Source organism: Apteryx mantelli, chromosome 22, assembly GCF_036417845.1.
Source record: "Apteryx mantelli isolate bAptMan1 chromosome 22, bAptMan1.hap1, whole genome shotgun sequence".
NCBI lineage: Eukaryota > Metazoa > Chordata > Aves > Apterygiformes > Apterygidae > Apteryx > Apteryx mantelli.
The window spans coordinates 13,443,664-13,463,447 of NC_089999.1; the positions used below are offsets into that span (position 1 = coordinate 13,443,664).

A 19,784-nucleotide genomic window follows, 5' to 3' on the forward strand; every position below is an offset into this window, starting at 1 on the left:
ATTCACAGCTTGGTGGTTTCCTATTTGTTGTCACTTCTCTTTAAAAAAAAAAAAACTGCAAAAAAAGCTTTTTATCCTTATCTACTACAACTATCTTCATCCTTGCATTTTTACTGAGCTTTGCTATGTCATCCTCTAGTGTTCTAAAGCACATTGAGCAACAGCATCCTAGATGTAAAATACAAAATAGATTGTGGCCTTGCAGTCTGCCTGAGTGAGTTCCAGTGCAGAGCAGACAAGAGAATGGCTTGAGAGTCAGGATTAATTTTCTCTTTTTTTCCTCTGTTTGGAAAAGTTACTAGAAGCTGCTCCCTCAGACTGAGTATTCCCAGCTGGGCAAGCTGTTTGGTGGGGAGGGAATTCAGGCCCTTCAATGTTCCCTGCCCTGCTTGGCTTCCTCTTGCTGTGCTTGCTTGCAGTGGTGAGTCGCCAGTGTTTGCCCTGGGTGTGCAGTTGGAGTCTGAGGGGTGAGAGTAAGAGGCCCATTATGTTTTTCCTTCCCTTTCTATAGCTGAATAATGACTGTGACTGTTGAGCTTTTAAACCATTAGTTTTCATGACCACATGTGAGAAGGCATATTGCATCTTGCATTTCCGTAGCGAGTCTGTGCATAGCCCAAACCTGGTATGCTTTGTGAATGTGGAAGTACAAAGAAACTTTGATTTATGCAGTAGCAGTATAACTTGGCTGTCAGATTTGAGAGTGAAGTTGTATTTCACACTTTACCATGCTTCTGTTTAAGTAGCTGTAGACTTACAGCTGTATAATTCATTGACGTGTATGCATGCTCTTACTCAGAAGCAGGTAGATGGTCCAATTAGCTGGAAACACTAGAAATAGATAAGTGAGTGTATGCTTTCAGTCATCCAGCAGGGATGATAAGGCAAACTGGTCACACTCACATGGTGTAAATCAGGAAATTACTTCTTGGGAGCATCCAGGGCAGAGGCTTTGGAGTCTCAAGCAGCTTGTTGGCTCACCTCAGTGTTGAAGAAGCTTCCAGCTGAGTAGTTCTAGAGAGGGAAGTAGTTAGTGATGTCTCTGTGCTGTGGATAGGTAATGGGGAACTGGGGTTTGAGCCATTAGTGAAGGCTGTGAAGTTAAGTATTCGGTGCAATTAGGGGAAAATACAATTAAGACCAGAATTCTGTGGTTTTGGATACTCCTCATTTGATGGATGTATTTGCTGGGCTGGGATTGAAATGTCAATCACTGTTACCTTAGTGTAACTCAACTATTTTAATTAAAAGGTTCTGAGCAAAAGCCTGGGGTGAGCTATTTATTATTTATCAAGCATTTACCTTCCAGCTGTTAGCAAAAGGTCAGTAGCTTTGCAGGGGAGGGTTTGTTGGGGAGCTTAGATGAAACAGATGCGCAATCAATCACTTCTACCTTGGTTTTGTGTGTATGCGGGTCACTACTACTAATTATTTTGGCTTTCAGTGTTCTTCCACTAAACATGCAATGAGCATGTGTCCCTCATTGTGATACATTTCCACAAAAACAAACACAGCCTTGTGATTACGGTTAATAATGAGATATTGATTGTTAGCAAATGTCAGTGCGGTCGCTTCTCGGTGCTCGCGGTGGTCCCCTGGCTTTTACCCGCTAGGTGGAGTTGTCGCATTTCTGCTGCACCTTCCCTCTTCCCTCGATTCAGAGGCTCAGCGGTTACCAATTTTTAAGGTCGTTGAGTCCTCAGTGGAAGTTCTTGACAATATAAGAGTCTGAAAGAGTGGAATCTTTGTGAGTCTTTTCTCTCTCTCTCTTATCATCGTGTAGCACATGCTTAAAAAGCAATGTGCTTTGCTGTCTTTGCATGTCTGTGGGTTGAAGTGTGCAGCGATGGTGATGCATCTCTTGTAAGTAGTGTCTTTATTTATATATTCTGCCCTATACTGCATGGCTGGAGAGACTAACTGGTGCCAAGCAATGTGAAAAATGTGTGCAACAGTAGCATTGACCTTACCTTTATCCTGCAGTCTGATACTAGCAAGGAAAGAAGTTCAAACTTTCGCCAAGAACATTTGAAAAGAAATCAAAGTTTCCTCTAGGAACAAATAGGATATATGGCTGGGCATGATGCACGAAAAGTGGGACTGGGAAAGAGAATACCAGTGTACTGGTGAGGCACAGATCTGCTAAGAAGCTGACCTTCATTCCCTTATCTCCTTAGGGAGATATCCGCCACCTACCAACTATGGTGTGCTGAGGAAGGCAAATGCTTCTGCTTTTTGCAGGCAAGAGAAGCAGATGTGACCTTGTCATTTGCCCTTTGCCTTCACAGGGCAAATCATGCATTCAAGTAATTTCCTTATGCCTGGGCAAACCTGTCTTCTGATATTGTAACACTTGTTAATGACTGGAGCAAAGCTTTTGCTGTCTCGCAATCCTACACCCCATTATGGAGCAGCCGTTATGACCTTTGTTGGGCTAAATTGCTGACCTCCTTCCTCCTGAAAGATGAGTGGGGTGTGTGTGTAGCAGTTCCTCTCTCTGATTGCCAAGCTATTTTTAAGTGACAATAAATGCCAAAGTATCAGTTACAAGGTTCCTTACTGCTTGAGACATCAAAGCAGAAGACAATTGAAGGCAACAAGGAACCCCTTCTGCATCTCTGAAAGTCAGCCTGAAGGTTTTTTCAAGGTCAGTTCCTAAAATTGTGGGCCCCACCTGAAAATTTTAGGGTAAAGAATTTGCCCTAGTGTCTCAGTGGATCCCATCGCAGAATCTAGAAGCCTCGTTTTGCAAAGGCTACTGCTTTTATTGCTTGATCTCGACATCTATACTTTGGAGCTGATGCCCAGGTTGTTAGTTTGTCATAAGAGCATTAGCAGTAAAATCGGCTATTCAGCTATGCTGCAGTTGCAGTGTTTATAGTGCTGGGAGAGGAAATTCCTGCCTTTTGCCTGCTGTGTGTTTGCAAATTCAGTGGGTCTGCTATTCAGGACAATGGTATCTCATTTAGCAATGTGTTACAAGCACGTCCTACGCTGATGCTTTACAGATAAATCACTAAAGAGACAGCCAGATATGCTGGTATATTGGTGCGATAGATAATATGAAAGAAGCTTCCTGGAGACGTTATAGCGTTACTTAGGTTAGTGCTTTACTGAACAGTATCAGTCCCTGAGAGGACTTGTGTACAGGAGACGTTCCACTGAAATGAATGCCTCTAGTCACAGAACGAAGGGTTGTAGGATTTGGCCCTGAATTGGGGTACTTTCTGAATCAGGCGGTTGAGCCCTGAAGGAGATTTGCAAGCGGTTCAGCAGCCCGCGCGGGGCTGGCGGCAGGGGCGAGCCTTCTGAAGCCTCGCGATCTGATCCCCGGCTCCACGCTGCACAAAGCTGGGCTCTGTTAGTGCTTGGGCATGTGTTACTGAGCAGTAACACATCTCTAACTACGCTGTTAGTCACATGCTGGAAGATTAACTGCTATTACATGTTGAGGGCAAGGGAAATAAGGATTATAGGATCAGGTCTTACACTGGGAGCAGCCAAAATAATTCACCAGCTTTGCCAGAAAACCAGGTGATCTGACCTTGCCAATACCAAGCTTTATAGATATCAGTAATAAAGCATTTTACGCTTTAAAAATGTAGCTCTAAATAAGATACTAAAATGTTGGAATTGCTGCACTGTAGTATTCTGTGATTTGCCTCCGTATTTCCAGTTGTGATACTGGAACTGAGCTGAATGTCTTCCAGGGGAAGATAGCTTTGTAACACTTGGATGCCCTTTTTAAATAGCCTGAATACACAAGAGTTGTCTGTGGTGTCGCTGCTTTTCCTGTTCTCTCTTCTCCCACCCTTGCCCACACACGCATGCACAAGCATTTAGTCTTCATGTCCTCTGGGGAATTGTTTTCACAGGAGCCTTTCCTCCTTCCCTCCATTTTGAGCTTTGGAATATTCGAGAAAGCTGTATCTGTTAGTATCTTAGCTTGAATTTACTGTGTTTTTATACTTGCCTTATTATACAATACCTGATAAAAGATATGCTGAGATCTATCAAGGAGTATGATGGCCTTTGTAACCCAGGTACGAGACAGTCTCATTGCTTGGCACTTAAATCAAGGCAATAGCCTTCTTTGCATCACCTGAATTTAGAAAGGTTCTATTTGTGTAAATTGCTGGCTCTCCTAGAGGAACAGGGTTTGGTTCAGCTTTCTTTGGGAATAGCACGTTGTGATTAGGTTCTGCAGCTGCAATTCTTTAGGACTGTTAGGGTAGCTAGACAGACAAGCTGGTCATTTTACACTCATTTGTCAGGAAAATGTATGCGGCATCAGAGCAGGTCTTTAAGGCACTGTCTACTCAGGGAAAGCTGCAGGTTTCTATTCGTTGAATTTCCACACTGGGAAAGAAAATGTCACACAAGTGGCTCTACTAAACCTGTGCTTTCAAGGAGGGTTTTGCAAAAATTCTGTGGCATCAGTTCCCTGCTATCTTCCTAGTTTTGTTTTTTAATGAGTGCTTTTTTAACTGAATTGGAATTAGTCCTCTTTTAGCATTTTGGTTTTGCAGCACCAGAAATGTGTAAAAAGAATTCCCTGCCCACCAGTTCTGAGATGAATAAAATGCAGGACAATAATTTTGGGCAGGGCAGAAGGGAGTTGTAGAGGAGCAGAGCAAGGGTCGTAGCATCCCTGAAAGAAGAGCAAGATCTCAGTTTTAGTTCAGGATGAAAAAGCTGGCTGTTGCTTTCCCTCATATGTTAGTAAATCTTAAGTGCTTGCAGGACCTGACCCACTCCTTGTTCTGTTTTTAGATCAGTTCATCCAACTACCGGCAGTTCGGATGAGCAACTGTTTTGGGCCTGGGTAGCCAAGGAAGCTGAGAAGGCAGAGCCCCAAAGAGAGCCCATCCGCAGAGCTGGACATGCTGTCTGTCCCACGGGGCACCGGAGTCGCGTTTCTGGCTGCAGGCGAAAAGGAGCAGACACCTGCCAGTTTGCCCAGTGAGAAGATTGCTGCTTTGCAATTTGGTGGGTAACAGACACCAATCTGTGCTCCCATGAAATTGAATTCACTGCGAGGTGTACCGAAACACCACACAGCCTTCAGGCCCCATTTAAATCTGCCAAAAAAAGCGTGGAAAGGATGTAAGTAGATGCAAGGCCCTGGCAATGCATACTGTGCTCCAGTCTGATTTTCACTCCAAGGTTACTGCACAGTAACTGGAGTCCTTTAAAGTGGGTAGCCTTTATCCAAGTTCCAGGGGAAACTTTTTTCCTCTTTGTCTTTATTTTAATGAATAGGGCTTTGCTAATCATTCAAGGAAGGGTAGGCTGTATTATGCCCCCATTTAAAGGAAGCTCATTCAGTCCAGGCTTTGATGGCAAATGCTCAGGAATGCAAGAGCTTTACCAGCCAAGACTGATGTGCACTGTTGACACAGCCCTAAGTAAACCTCCAAGGCCTGTCCCAGCAGGCATTCGCCTCAGTGTTAAAAGCTGGGCTGGACTCTCTGGGCCAGTCGCTTTCTTTGCCTGCTTTTCCTGGCCAGGGATTTGAAATCTTCCCGGGGCATGGCAATGCTCCGAGGATGTCCCCCACTGCTTTGAAACACTGAGCATCAGAAATATTTTGGAGGGTACCCGCAGGAGCTGAGGTGGCTCAGCTGTCCTTGTCTGTCTGACTCTCTGCTGCTGCTTGTATGCATATTCCAAGCTCATTCTGATGTGCGCTAATGCTATTATCCTCCAGAAATTGAAATCAAGTCTGAACCTATAATGTTTCACTGGGAGGGAATTGGGGTTATATATTCCTGTGTACAGCAGCATTCTATTTCAGTCATAGCATTTAATTATGATTGGTGTGTTAGTGCCCACCAGAGCATAACAAATTGTCATTATGTTATTCTGCTGAGTCTAATTTAATTGGCAAGTTGTCACAAAAGCAATTATCCATCATTTATTTTGTTGCCATAACCACATCTTGGAGAGCACCTGCTGTCTGAAGTGGAAAGGCTCTGCAGTCTCTTGGTCCTGGATTTCTTCCACTTGTCTGACACAAAGACACTATTTCCTCCTCTTATTTAAAACATGTTCCTCATTTCCTGTTGTGGTCTCATGTGCAAAGCTGGAAATGCCAAAGGAAATTCACTGCGCAGGTAGTGACCTGTTGGAGCAGCTCAGTGTCCTGTTCATCTGCCTTTGAAAGAGGTTTTCCACCAGAGACCTGCTTGCTTCCCTGCGCAGGGGCTGTTTGCCTAGCAAGTCACCTGCGCGCGGAGGCAGGCTGCGGGACAGCAGCGTGGACGGCTGGCGGCCAGCGGAACGCGCTGATTTACCCTCGCTAATGATCTGGCTTGAGTTTGACCTTGAGCTTAACTTCTCTGTAACTCAGTTTTCACCTTTCTGTTAAACAGGTACAAAAAAGCTTATCTTTTTCTCAAGTTATGGGAGGCTTTTATGGGAATTGCTTTGGTGGCTGCTTGGAGATTCTCAGATGAAAAACACTTTCTTCTGTGCAAAACGTTACCGTAAACTGTTAGAGCTAGTGCATCTCGATCTGGCTAAGCAAGAAAATGACTCCCCGGAGATGCTTTGCACCCTGTGTGGTCATTTGTGCTAGCAGAAGGTGGATATAAAAGATTAGCAGATCTGAGCGTTGCTCTGAACTCGCATGCCGGAGTAGGAGCGCGGGGCGAGTTTCAGTCGGGCCTCAGCGGGGAGAGCTGGCGACACCCCCGCGGAGGCGAGAGGGGACTCGAGCTGGAGCCGTTAGCGTGGCAGTCGCGATGTTTGAGGCCGCGCCGTAGGGCCTCGACAGCGGCAGCTGCAGCGGGAGCACCCGCAGGTTCCTCCCGTCGGGTCGAGCGCGGGAGATGCGAGGAAGTGAGTCATCCTGGGGAAAACAATTAATCTGCTCAACAGCGAGAGTGCTGTGCGGCGCTGCGGCGGGGGACCCGGCGTCCGCGGGGAGCCCGAGGGAAAGGCATAAATTATAGAGGCTTGTCCCTTTCGGAGGATTCAAACCAGCTCTGTGTTGTGTCTGTAAGTTATGGTCTGATGAATAAGTCATGGGCCCTGACTATCTCTTCACTTCTGAGAAGTCAAAATGAAATAATGAGAGGAAGGAAAGTTTGAAGATTAGAGATTCTTTGCCTGCCATAAATAAAACACTCAGCTTTTTGTAAGCCATTTTGGGGCAAAAAGGAAAAGAAAAAACCCAACACTGAGGGTTTATTTCAGTGTTTAAATATACAAAGTCCTTCCTACTGAAGGATGGTAGGAATGTGCATGGAGAAGCTCAAAGGATACATGGAGCTCTTCCCTGGGAGACTGACTCCAGCCAGACCCTCTAGTTCTCGAGCTGTAGCTGTTTAGCCAGTGCACGACGAGGTTGTGGATGCAGCTGAGGTAAAGAGCAAACGTCTCGCGGTGTCTGACGTCCTTGTTGGCCTTCTCGGAGACCTACGTGGGCCGTGGGAACCGCGCTGTTCCCGCACCCGTAGATGTGCTCACATCAGTAGGGCTGCTCCTAGCAAAGCGCAGAGAAGGCGAGTGGGACGCTGCCTGCACCCTGCCCCTTCTGCGGCACGTCCGAGGACCCGTGCTGCTTCCAGGCCAGCCGGGCTGGGCAATTCGGGGGCCGCGCGTGCCAGGACGTAGCTCCGCTCCCTGCCTGCGCGCTGCATAGCAGGCTCGTTTCCTGACTCTAAAATTCACTAGAAATCGTCATCCAATCTGCTGCGATGCAAGTTGGGTGCTTTTTAATAAGCAAGTTTCTGATAACTTATCTGGGTTCCCATAAAGATTAGGAAGCTGGCAAGTAAAGATTAGGGGTTTCTTATAATCTAGCAGGCAAAGCAATATAAGACTTCCAGAGAACAACCCAAAATTGCAGATTTTCTCCTCCCTGAGATGGTGCATGGCTTTTAAGTTATTAACCTTTTGGATTTTGGGAGAGGGCATCCCAAAACCCTGCAAGGCTAACACAGACTTGAAAGAACTTGAAGGCTGTGCCTCACTGTGATAAATGAGTAAATAAATGAAAATCTGTTTTGATGTCTGTATTTCAGTTACTCCCCTCTCCACCCTGTCTGTAATCTCTTCCCCTCTGGTACTTCTGATTAGCTGCTAATGAGGAAAGATGATTTTGTAGTTAAAGCACAGAGAGAGGGTTTTGTTCCTGCAGATACTGAACAGTTCATTTTTCCCTTCTGTGCCTTGGTTTCCCCATCTGTAAACCAAGATACTATTTAAGATAGACATTGTAAAGTTAAATTAATCAGTATTTGCAATTTGCTTCAAAGGTAACATACAACTACTTTACTCAGTTTTAACTTTTTTTTTTTAATCTTAACTTTTTTTTTACCCTTGTATCTTCTGTGATTGAAGTCTAGAACTGGCTGTGTTTCATTTTGCCAGCAATGAAAACCTGCCATTTGTCAAGTTCTTCACCTCACCTTGCATTTACAAAGAGAGCGTTTGAAGGTTTATAAGATGTCCCAATGTCACTCATATGTATTACCAGCCACTTACCAGGTTTTCCTCCGGTAATGGAAGTTATAATCAGAGGTTTCCAGAGGGATGTGCATCCCATCAGCTGGCTATGTCTCTGTGCAGCGACACTGCGCGCGTGGGCATCTGTGCAACCCGCTCCTGCAGGATGGGAGAATTACATGCAGGAGAGAATTGGATGGTGACAGTTTTATCTGTCAGTGTATTTTAAGGGGAAGGCTAGGAGAGGGAGAGGAGAGAGACTGTTGATGACATCCAGACTTCCCTTGCCATCTCTCTCAAAAGATGAGTAAAATGAAATGAGGCTTGCTGTCTTTCCAGGCTGGAATTAATCAAGGGCCTAATCTGCAGAAATACTGTGTGAGCATCACAGGTCTGACTCAGCCCCGGGGGCAGGTTAACTGGAGGCAGAGCGTTATCAGAGGAATGCTTTTGGCCACATCTATTTAGAGAAGGTTGCGTGGCTCTTGCAAAAGGTAGTGAACGCCTGAGAGCCGGAGCGGGGACCCGTGGAGTCAGAGCTCCTAGGTTTGGGACTGCTGCTCCGTGAAAGCAGGTCACAGGTCCTTCCTGAAACGATGTGACTTAAGGAAACAAAGGCTCAAGGAGTTAAGGTTTCCAAAGCGTGTTGACTGTCTCGGGTGGTAAAAGTAGTAAGTCTGGCAAAACAGTTTTAGAATGTATGATTTAAATTAAAGTTTTGGTTTCTCCTTACTTTGCTTTTTTTGGGTTGTGGGGCAGGGAAAAGAGAGCAGCCTTTGAGGAAAGTCGTTATACTCGCACAGAAAGCTACAGTGCGTGTGCTAAAGCAGCAGCCTAGTGCTTCCCCAGCTGCTGTTGTGAGAGACAAAGATGAGAGAACTGGTTCTTTTGGTCTTAAGTTTGAAGCTCAAGCCAGCGTTCTGTGGTAACAATTTTGAACAATTTGGGTCTCGGTCCTATTTTCTTTGCCCCAAAGGGGACATTGGTGGGTGCAGTGAGAGGAGAGCCTCTCTGCAGACAGTAATGTGTCTTGACAGGCCGGTTCCACTGTTGCTGAGCTGGAAAAATTTGATTATAGAAAATGCACTCTCTCCATCCCCAAATTGCATTTCCTTTTTATATCAGGAGCGCTCATAATAGTAATGGGTCAAGAATTGTCAGTCACTGACTAGGCACTGTGCAGTGCAGCAGGGCTGAGGTCTGAACTGGGGCCCATGGCCATTATCGGAATGTAAACTGCGTTTTGATGACACCTTTTGTCCCATTATTTTAGAGCCCTTGAGGATTTCAGAGCAGCCCCCTGTGGTCAGTGTTCTGCAGTGGTGAAACTGAGGCACAGGGGGAGCAAGTGACTCACTCGCACTGTGACTCAAACTGCAGAGTGGGAGCAAAACCCCGGAGTTTGCCTGTAATGGTAATGCCGCAGCGTAATTACGGAGCGTGAGCCTGCTTTCAAACTAGGAACGAGGACCTGAGGAATTCTTCTCTGCAGATAGTTTGCCAACTCTTTTCCACTGAGTACGGCATATTCAAACAATATCCTTGTCACCCGAGAGCACCAGGAGATCTTAGTAAATAAGCGGAGCCGATGAGAGTTTTCCCTTTTTTACTGAGCTAGGTGACAGTTAGGATGGGGAGATTAGGAACGGCCATCTGCTCGTTTGTCTCTGTACTACGGGTGTTATGCACGCAGGCGCTTACTCATCTCTTCCTTGCTTTGTCCTGACTGTACCTAGAAAGACAGTCAACGCTGCATCATTTTGCAAGGTGGGGGGGAAAAAGAATCTTCTCGTGCAAGTTTGGGGGGAGGGAGTAAAACTAATTTGAATAAACTAATTTCTTTTTCCTACTGAGTGACTCAGGCTAGAATTCCCCAGCTACCTACCCTGGAAAATTACCAGCCTCCTGCACGCATGCGGATCCCGCTACACCTCTTACACAATCCGGCAGCGGAGCTGAACGCTGCGCAGCTAGCCGGGCTCTGGCCACGCCGTCCGGTCTGGGGCGAGACGCAGAGCACCCGCTCTTTCCCCGCACGGCTGAGCAACGCCAGGAGCTCAAACAGGCAGCCGCGGGGATGTCGTGAGCAGCTAGCATTACTGTAAATGAGGTCATGGCAGCACAGCGTGCCTTCATCCCGCTCATTGTCTGCACAAGGGCCTGGCTGAGTCATCTCCTGCCACGAGGTGCTTGGAACGAACAGCATTGCTTTGGGGGGGGAGCAAGCGCAGGAGGTAAAAAGCGGTTGGAGATTTCATTTATAGTTCAGCAGCAGCTGCCGCAGAGGCAAAATCTTGGCCCCTCTGCCCTAGAGGGGGCAAAGCTGATGCAGTCTGTAAAGCGGACGGAGGATGAGTGTGGAGAGGCTTCAGCATTCAGGGAACCCCATGCTCAGATGTGCTGCGTGGGAAATGTCTGCCCTGCAGCGTGTCCACCGGGCATCCGGCAAGGGAGGGGGGTTGTGTCCAGCCCTCGCGGCCCCAGAACGGACTGTTGGAGCTGCCAGACTGCTGGGAAGCAGGTGGAGGAGGAAGAGGAAGAAGGGCTGAAGTGACTTTTCCAAGATGATGTAAAAGATCAGTGGCTGAGCTGGGAATAGAGCAAGGAGAACCCAGCCCACCACGCTGGCCAGAGTTTTCAACTCCGGATACGCCTACATATTCCTGACAAACATCATGCAATGGCACTTGGACGCACAAGTGCAGATGACTGTCCCACTGGGACATACATATAAATGATTGCGCGTGTGATTTGGCTTGTTTTATATGTTATGCTTCTAGCCGCATCGCTAGGCTTGCTTCAGCGTTGCTGAGCTGTCTCTCAGATGGAGGGCCTGTATTCCAGCGTCTGGGAGAGCCAGGGAACTGCGGCATGTCTGCGGAGGTGCCCGGAGCGGGAGGCAGGGTTTTGCTCTTAGTTTATGGGAGTTTAAGCTGTACTTCCACGATTTTCCATGGTGCTGCTGAGCTTATCTCTGCCCCTTTTAAGATATCCTGGAACAGGGCTGCTCTTGCGAGCTGTGCCAGGAGTCCCAGCGAGATGCTTTAGAACAGCACTTGACACGGGGCTGTTTTGCCACGTTTCTTTGCCTGGCCCAGTGTGGTTCTTGTGGAGGCCCTGCCGTGTTTGTGCTTAAATCACTTCTAGCCAGCCGGTTCATTTACAAACAGTTCAGTTCTCTAGTGCTGACAAAGCTTTAGTTCCAAATTTCCATTCCCTACCTTACTTTTCTCTCTTTTTGGGCCTGTTTCAGGTTTGGATCGCTTTGTATTGCCTCATTCGTGCCTGCCATTGTGCCAGCTCTCTCCTGAACCCAGGCTCCCTGTCCTGAAGGTAAGCAAATACACACACACGCGCTCTAGGTTATATATTGGCACAGACCTCTTGCCAGCTTGATCCATTGCCACGTACTCAAATCCACTGTCCCAGATTCCATTCATTTGTTTCTGAAAATCTTGCCAGCGGATGGTGAAGGTTTAGGAATTAGTGCTCAAGGAGTTAATGAACATGATCAGATTCACTTGAATGTATGACTTGGTGCGTGTCTACATCCAGAGTACTTTACTGATATAGGAAAGCTAAAATCCTATACCAGCAAAACTCTTCCTCTGGATGCAATGTCTTGGCAAAAACAACTCTTCTTCTCCATGCCTGCAGACACACATGCAAACTCAACAAGCCGTACTAGTAGAGACACAGTTTTGCTGCTATCAGTAACTTCTGCTTGGCCCCACTCTGCTGAGGAGGGATCATGTCTGATATAGCCATGCCAACAGAAGCCTGAAATACAGTGTAAAGTACCTAGATTATTTTTCCTTTGTGTCTTATCCACACAAAGGAAAGTGGGTACTTCCAGTGTCTTCAGATTGGAGCTCCTGCAATTTAAAAATCAAAGAGCAGCAAAACAGAAGTCCCTTTGTTCCTCCCTTTTTAAGAGCATTTAAAGTATTTACATATTTACAGGTGTCTAGGATTTTTCTCCATTGGAATGTGCCTGGTAGATGAGTGCCAACATCTGTAAGCTTTTACAGCACTATAAAGAAACAATCAGATTTCAACCCCTGTTTGTCAGTTATCTGGCACGACTAGAAATGATTAGGCTCACATCCTAGTCACAGTGCTAGGTTGTCCCTTCTAATAGCTGTGATTTGTGTCAAGCACAGCGGTGCATAAGGAATGGCACGCATCTGGTTTGATGGTACCCCGGGCGAGAAAAATCTATGACAGGACCGTTCTCTCTGGGTCACAGATTCGGATAGGCTGTGTGGATAGTGCTCAAAGGTCAGCAAAAGCTTTGGCTTGTGCAGAAATGTGCTTGGTGGCCTCCGTCCAGTCCCATTATGGAGAGGTCTGCATGGCCAAAATCGTTGGCACTGATTGCCTGTCTTGTTAGTAGCATTGGCAGGGAGGCCGTAGGCTGAGGAGCAGACTCTGTGCCACATCTCTCAGATGCCTGATCACAGAGAACAGGACAGAGCTAGTTTTTCAAGGCACCTTTTGTATGCTCTGGACATGAAACTGCTAGAGGCATTACAACAGCTCTCCCCAAGTTAAATCAAATACAGGAGAGAAGTAAGTGTGTAAATATATTGGCATGTTAATTTAGGTCTCAACTCAAACCAGTGGTTCCTGTTGCCTTGTTCCCTGTCTCTAGCCTGGAAAAGCTGAGTGCCTGCTAGGGATGGGTGATACTGAATCACATCCAGTCTCTCTTACGAAGCATGATCACAAATGGTTCAAGCCACTTTGTTCTGGCCACAGGAACCAAACTCAAGCCCCACTGTAATGACAGGTCAGAGATATGCAGAATTATTTTACCCTTCTGAAGGGGAATTCCTTGTTCAGCATTGCATACAAAGATGGCATCAAAACTGGGGAGCAAATAGCATCCCCTGGATAGTGCCTTTATCACATTTAGAAAGTCCTATATGACCTACCTCCTCCACCATTCAGAATCAACAGGAAAGTCTAGGAAAGCCCTTAGTATCATTCTAGATGTTGTCTCAGAGCTTTCTTGGGAGAGGGTTAGAGTGTAAGGTGTATTTGAACCATTTAGAATGAAGATTTAGAATGGAGATACTTTTGCAGTGTTTGTCAGTGACTCTGGGCTCACCTGATCTCACTTGGAAGTTGAATACTCTGTCTCCCCAACTTGCTCATGCTTTGTCCTTCATGTACTATATGATCTGCAGTGTCCCAGAGGAACCTCACTCTCGATGGTTCACAGATGCAAATTTGGTCTTTGATAGAGTTAGGTTCTGAGGCACTGAAGCGCTTTGGCCAAAAATATTCGGCCTTCCTCGCAGAACTCACCAGTCCTCCAGGACCCCTTTCCATCCCCAGAGCACTTATTTCAATGTATTCTACTTTCATTTACCTCTCGGTGCCATTTCTGCTTCTCCCATGAATTTAGTCCCAACAATAGGAGTAGGAGAAATGGAGCTCCAAGCAAAGCTTTCTCTTTTGCTTTTCTTTTTGCATTGTTTTTGTCTCTTATTATTTCTATTCCCCCTTTGCCCTTTGGCTGGCATCCACAGGAGGACCACAAGGAGAGGAGTAATAGAGAGAGACATAGCTATCCTGGGGCAAAGAAATGCTGTTTAATTTAGATGATGGGTCTTAATGCAGCCTCATGGCCAACTCACGCAGGTGCTGGGCATGTGAGTGGAAAACATGCTCAAAACTATGGCAATACCAGCCAGATATTTGTGCAACTGATTTATTAGTGAAATTCCTCAGGATGGAGGGGGGATCACAAAGCTGCTGAGTGTGATAAATAACTCATTGTAATGTATTATTTAGAAAATTATAATGAAAAGCAGAAAATATATGGAGGGGAACAGACAAATACATTCCCCAGTTGGCAAGTTATTGACTAGTTAGAGCCAGGAAACAGATATTTAGGAGGGTTTGGGAATTTCCATGGCTTCCCCTATGAATAAATCACTGATCTGTAGACATTTATTGGGTGTCCTGCTGCCATGTTTGATTCCGGGGGACAAAATTACTCCAAGCTGGTAAGAGGCTAGTGAGCTCCTCAGTTCTAGGTTGCTGGTTTGAGTATAGCCCCATCTAAAAGCTGTATTCAGGTGCTAGCTGTTGTGAAATGAGTTTGCTGGTTCCCTGCTTTCCCAACCACTAGGACTCTTGTCTCGCTCAAGTCACCCTCGAACCTCGTGCTGGTGGATGGTCTCAGCAGAGACCCCAGTGCCTGCGAATAGGCTGTTAAAGGTGGAGTTGCAGCTGACCGGTAGGGAAATTAGCACTGCTGCTTTCTGTGAGGAGACTTCATCTCCCTGGACTGTCAGTCCCCCACCCAGGGGGAGCATTTCTTTATAAAGCCGTATTAACTAACCCTGCAGTTACATCAGACAAGGAAGGATGGCGATGGAGAAAGGGGTGTATGTGTATGAGAGGCAATAGCATCACACACAATCTAGAACAGGGACTAAAATACAGACCACCTCTGTTTCTCCTATGTTCTCCTTTACTGTGAATATTAAAGGGTCTTTGAGGTAAGGGATATTCCAGAGATTTTTTTTTTAGAGATATGAAAGGTCATGCATTTCATTGCAAGCAAGATTGGAAGGTTATTTTTCAAAAAGCTTTTTCTTAGAAAAAGTGATTTTCAGGAAGCGTTTGCAATTCCCCAGGAAAGTGAGGAAAGAACCCTTTTGTTAGCTTTTGCACGTGGGACTGCCTCAGCGTGTCATAACCCCAGCTAGCATAAGAATAAACATTCATTCTTGTAAAGTCCAAAGACAGACTATCAAATCATAGAGACAGGAGTTAGATGATTAAAGCCTGCAAGATTTAAAGAGTCTTGCTGTACCATATAATCCTACCCACCCTGCATCAGAGCAGGTTTGTTCCCTTATTAATTATTAGTTAGCATCAGTTTATTAGAATGAGTTTGGTGGATTTTGGCCCTGAATATTCCTGCTGGAGGTTGCAGGGGAAAGCTTTCCAGTGAAGCTCTGCTCAGTGTAGAAAACGACAAGCTCAGTTTTTTACACCCAGACTTTTGCCAACGTGGGTTTTTTTTTTTTTTTCATGTAAATGACATTAGCTTGTGCAAAAGATGGGATAGTAGAAATCATGCACTTCCAGGACACACACTGATTTTGAAATGACAAAAGGTCAGTTTTTCTCTTAACATTTCTGCCATTTGGGAGCTGCGATGCCCCTAGAAGACTAACAAGTTTGCTTTCCACCTTTCTCTTCCCACTGCAACAAGCATCTCATTGAAGTATATAGAACTGTTGTAAAACAAGTAGAGTAACAATTTCTTTTTCTATAACTTCTTTCCAGTTGCAACATGTTCTATACAGATTCACCCATTACAGCTCCATGACTGCTATAAGAGGAGGTATGAATATTCCTTTTTTTAATCTGGGAGAAAGGACACAGTACTATTAATCTTTTGCCTATGACCACAGAATAAAACAGTGGCACAGCGGGGACAAGAACTCAAATCTCACTCTTTGTCTGGCTGAAAGCTTGTGTAACCAGCAAGACAGTAGCCTTGCCCTGCTGGAGCCGTAATCCTCATTTTCTTTCCCAAACCTCAGAGACACAGCCTAGATTTCCTTCCTCCTTTCTCCTTCAAAGTGACAGTCAGAAAGGATACAGTTCCGAACTATTGTGGTTTGCACAATAAGCTGGGCAGGCAAGCTTTTGCATGTCTGGCTCACAACATTCATAAATTTGTACCTATCTGAGGCATATGTATGGGCATATGTTTGTGAGAAAACAGAACATTTAATTTCTCTTATGGCTCGGTGAAGTTTTACCAAATAACCAGCCGATTTGCTGTTTCGCTTCCAAGCCAACTCAGCATCATTCCCCAGCTGCTTTCTTGTGGGCAGAGCAGACTCTGCCTCAGGAGAAAAGCAGCGGTGGCTGGAGCCTGTGCGGAGCAGGCCACGGCATCCTCCTGGCCGCTCGTGCCTGCTGCCAGATGTTGGCAGCTGGGCGCGGGGCTGCAGTCCCGGAGCAGAGGCAGTGGCACCAGGGGGTGCTGCGCGCTCGCAGCTCGGCTGGCCACCGCTCCCGGGGCTGGGCCACAGACACCGCTGATGCGAAAAGGGAAATAACAAGAAGATGACTTTATTTTAGCTGTTGCTTTTTTTTTTTTTTTTTTGCTTGCTCCCTAGTCATATCCTGAGGTTGATGAAGATGTTGTTAGGATGACATTTCCCATAGCAACTCAGAATGCTCTCTCTGGTCCTTATTATTGAGATATTTAAACTTCTGTGGTCTTGTGGGGAAAAATATGTCCTTGTGTTTGTGACCGCTGCCTGCAAACTTGAAGCCTCAGTAGGGACTGCTGCCTGATGAAGGTCCCTCTGCTAGAAAGAGCCTTGTCAGAGCCCACTGTTTTAAAAGCACATAGACAGCTCCAGCCCTTCCAAACATTAACGAAGGGACAGAGCAGCCCAAACGTCCCACGACTGGGCATCGGCTAAAGAGGGAAAGGCTCTGTACAGGGTCCCCTGCCTTGTGCCCCCCATGTTTTCTCTCCACATGGAGATACCAGTGAGAGCTTCCAGGTCAAGGGAAGCGAGGACTGCAGTGACGGAGCACAAAGGAGCCGCATGCCTTGGGATTTTTATATACTCCCAAATGTCATCTGTGACGCGAGGGCTTCTGCACAGCTGTCCGTTTCACGTGAATCCTTAGAGTTGGCAGGGATGCCACATGGCGTAACAGCAGAGCTGCCAGCCTGCGAGAGGGAGAGGAGCTGCCTTAACCCTTTCCCCAGTGCAGGCAGCCTTGTTGCTTTGGTGTTGCTCTTTCAATGCTTTCCAGTGTTTAAAGCCCTCTCTGTGTTTACAGTGCCTTAAGCATGCCGAAATGGTACGCGCTTGGTCTGGCTTGTGCATACAGCTGCCGCTTTGTTCTTGTCAGCCGTGTCTCTCATTTCTGCAGCCTGTGGCTGGTTGAAGTCTCCCAGGAACCCATCCCAGGGTCTGATCCAAATCTCTTGAAGCCCAAGGGTTGTTTCCAGTAATGCAAATAGGCAGTGAAACCAGGAAATGGTTTTGCAGTTCATGATGCTCTTTAAAAACTCAGGCCAATAGTTGCTCTCAGAATAATTGGGAGGAGAAATGAGGACAAGAAGAGTCTGGGATTAATGACTGACTTCTCTGCCAAGCAGAGGTGCTGAGTCAGACAGGAGCATGTGTGTGTGGCTACTTCTTCGGTAGCCACAGAAGATCTCGGAGTCCATCCCTGCCCCAGTGACAAGGCCCAGCACAGCCCACTCACAGCCATCAGGGTAGGTTATGCTGGCATTCAGCAAAAGAGGCATCATAAAGTGTTCTTGAGCAGAGGCTGGTGGTGAGACTGCAGAGACAGCAGGCGGAGATGAAGAGGAGGAGGAGGATGTAGCATGGCCTCAGACTGCACACAGGGCTGAGAACCAGGGTCTCTTGGATTGCAGCCCCAGGGATGAGCTGCCCTTGCGCTCCGTTGCTGCCCCTCTGGCTTGCTTAGAGGTCGTTAGCAACAGCACCGTTAGGTCAAGTTACCCTACGCTAGTTTTTGATGTCCCCTTTGTGCTCACTTCAAAGCTTGGGGAAATGCTGCTGCATCCGTTGTCTCCGTGCTGGCTCTTCCCTGCCTTTGAAGGATGGGCGGGGGGCAGGATTGCCCTGTTCCAGCCTCTTGCCAGTTTAAGGTACAGCCTTCTGACAGAAGGACTGACAAACAGACAGTTTAGTCTCTGTGAAACTCTCAGTCTAATCATCTCTTCCCTTCCCTCTCTCCCTAGGTCTCTGATGATTGTGCCTGCAAAAAATTGCTTATGCATTTTTATAGCCTCTGACGTCTTGATTTGTAGGCACAGACACATAAGTGCTATACAATTAACCCACACTGTCTGGCCTGTGCAGTAATTTGCTAGTGCAAGATCAGAGGCTGCTGATGAAAATTAACCGTTTGTGGTTGGAATCATTAAGCCCTCACGACTGCACAGTGGCAGAACGCCTCCGTCTGTCCCTGCTGCACGTGCCTGTTGTCTGTCCAGGAGCCCTATCCAAAGAGCCGTGTTTAATTCCCTTACTCTCCAGGCCAGTCCCCTTCTCTTCAACCCCAGTGCAAATTCAAGTTCAGCCTTAGGCATCTCATTTAGTAGGGAAAGAAAATGATGCTGAAGTGCTTAAGGATGGGGGAAAGTCTTTTGCTTCCTCCCAAATCCATGCAGTGAAATTTGCAGGAAAGCCCCCAGCCAGTTCCCACTGCAGGGCTGAGAAGTGTGAATTGCACCCAGTGAAAGGGAAAAGAAGCAGAACCTCAGCTCCCTGGCGCTGACCTTCCCGTTGAGTGAGTGTGGCTTCTTTTAAAATCCAGGTGGACTTTCGGAGAGAGGTAAACATGAGAGCACATCTCATTGTTTTTTGAACTCCTTTCAAATTATTTTTTCCTTTCATACAATAGCAGAGTCTAAGAAACCGGAGTAGAATAGACCAAAACTTTTCCAGCAAGGTTGCCTCAGCTTATATGTATTGTGAAGGCAGATAACCCCTTGATCTCTGCCTTTCTCTTGAAGGGTTTGGGACACTGGAGTGAGAGAGAGGAGGTCTGTGTTCAGTTCAGCTTCCAGCTCTGCTACCAAGGTCTTTTGTGAGATTAGGTAAGTCGCTTATTTTCTCTGGTCTTCAGTAGGTAATAGCAATTTAGCCTCTGCTTCTCTCCTCCCAGGAAGACAATAAAGATTTATTAAAATATTGGCAGTAATGCTCAGTAGTGTTAGATGCTGAAATTATGATAGTAACAGAGTGGATATAGCCATAGCCTTCAGAACTAAGGGAAAGAGCAGGCTGAACTGAATGCAGTTATTCACTATCATCCCCTGAGTGCAGTACAAACAATTTTTTGTTAAGTTTTTTCTTGCTTCCTGTTGCATCCAGGAGCAGAATTGATGGCAAAGAAAAGGCAGCTGCTCATAGAAGTAAAGATGGCAAAGCCTGCTTTGGCTTTTGAAGGACTAAAATTGCACCCAGGTTTGTATCTACCAGATTTTTTCCAAAAATCTGGATGACATCAACAACCCTCCCTCCAAGCTAGGCCCTGTTCTAGATCCGAAAGTACCTAGGACCGGATTTATGAGAGCGTAAATGCATGCTGTTCATGTTCCCTGGTGACTGCCTTGGCTGCCTGTCTGTGCATGCAATAACCTCTTCTTTCTGTTTGTGATCTGCTGTGAGCTTATGTTTTTTTATTCAGTTTAAACTGTCAGAGGCTGTGGGTGAAGTTCAAGCTTAGCCCAAAGAGGTGCAGGTCAGATTCTTCAGTTGCTTAAACTGGGTGCGAATCAGTCAGATGAT

The 19,784-nt window shown here is 46.4% G+C and overlaps 1 long non-coding RNA gene across 1 annotated transcript; it reads left to right on the plus strand.

Moving 5' to 3' along the window:
* Positions 1–11,713: 11,713 nt before the first annotated feature.
* LOC136993950 (uncharacterized) lies at positions 11,714–19,456 on the plus strand. Its single transcript, XR_010886235.1, has 4 exons — positions 11,714–11,787; positions 15,766–15,823; positions 19,007–19,090; positions 19,368–19,456. It is a non-coding gene; the product is annotated as an uncharacterized lncRNA (long non-coding RNA).
* The last annotated feature ends 328 nt before the right edge of the window (positions 19,457–19,784 follow it).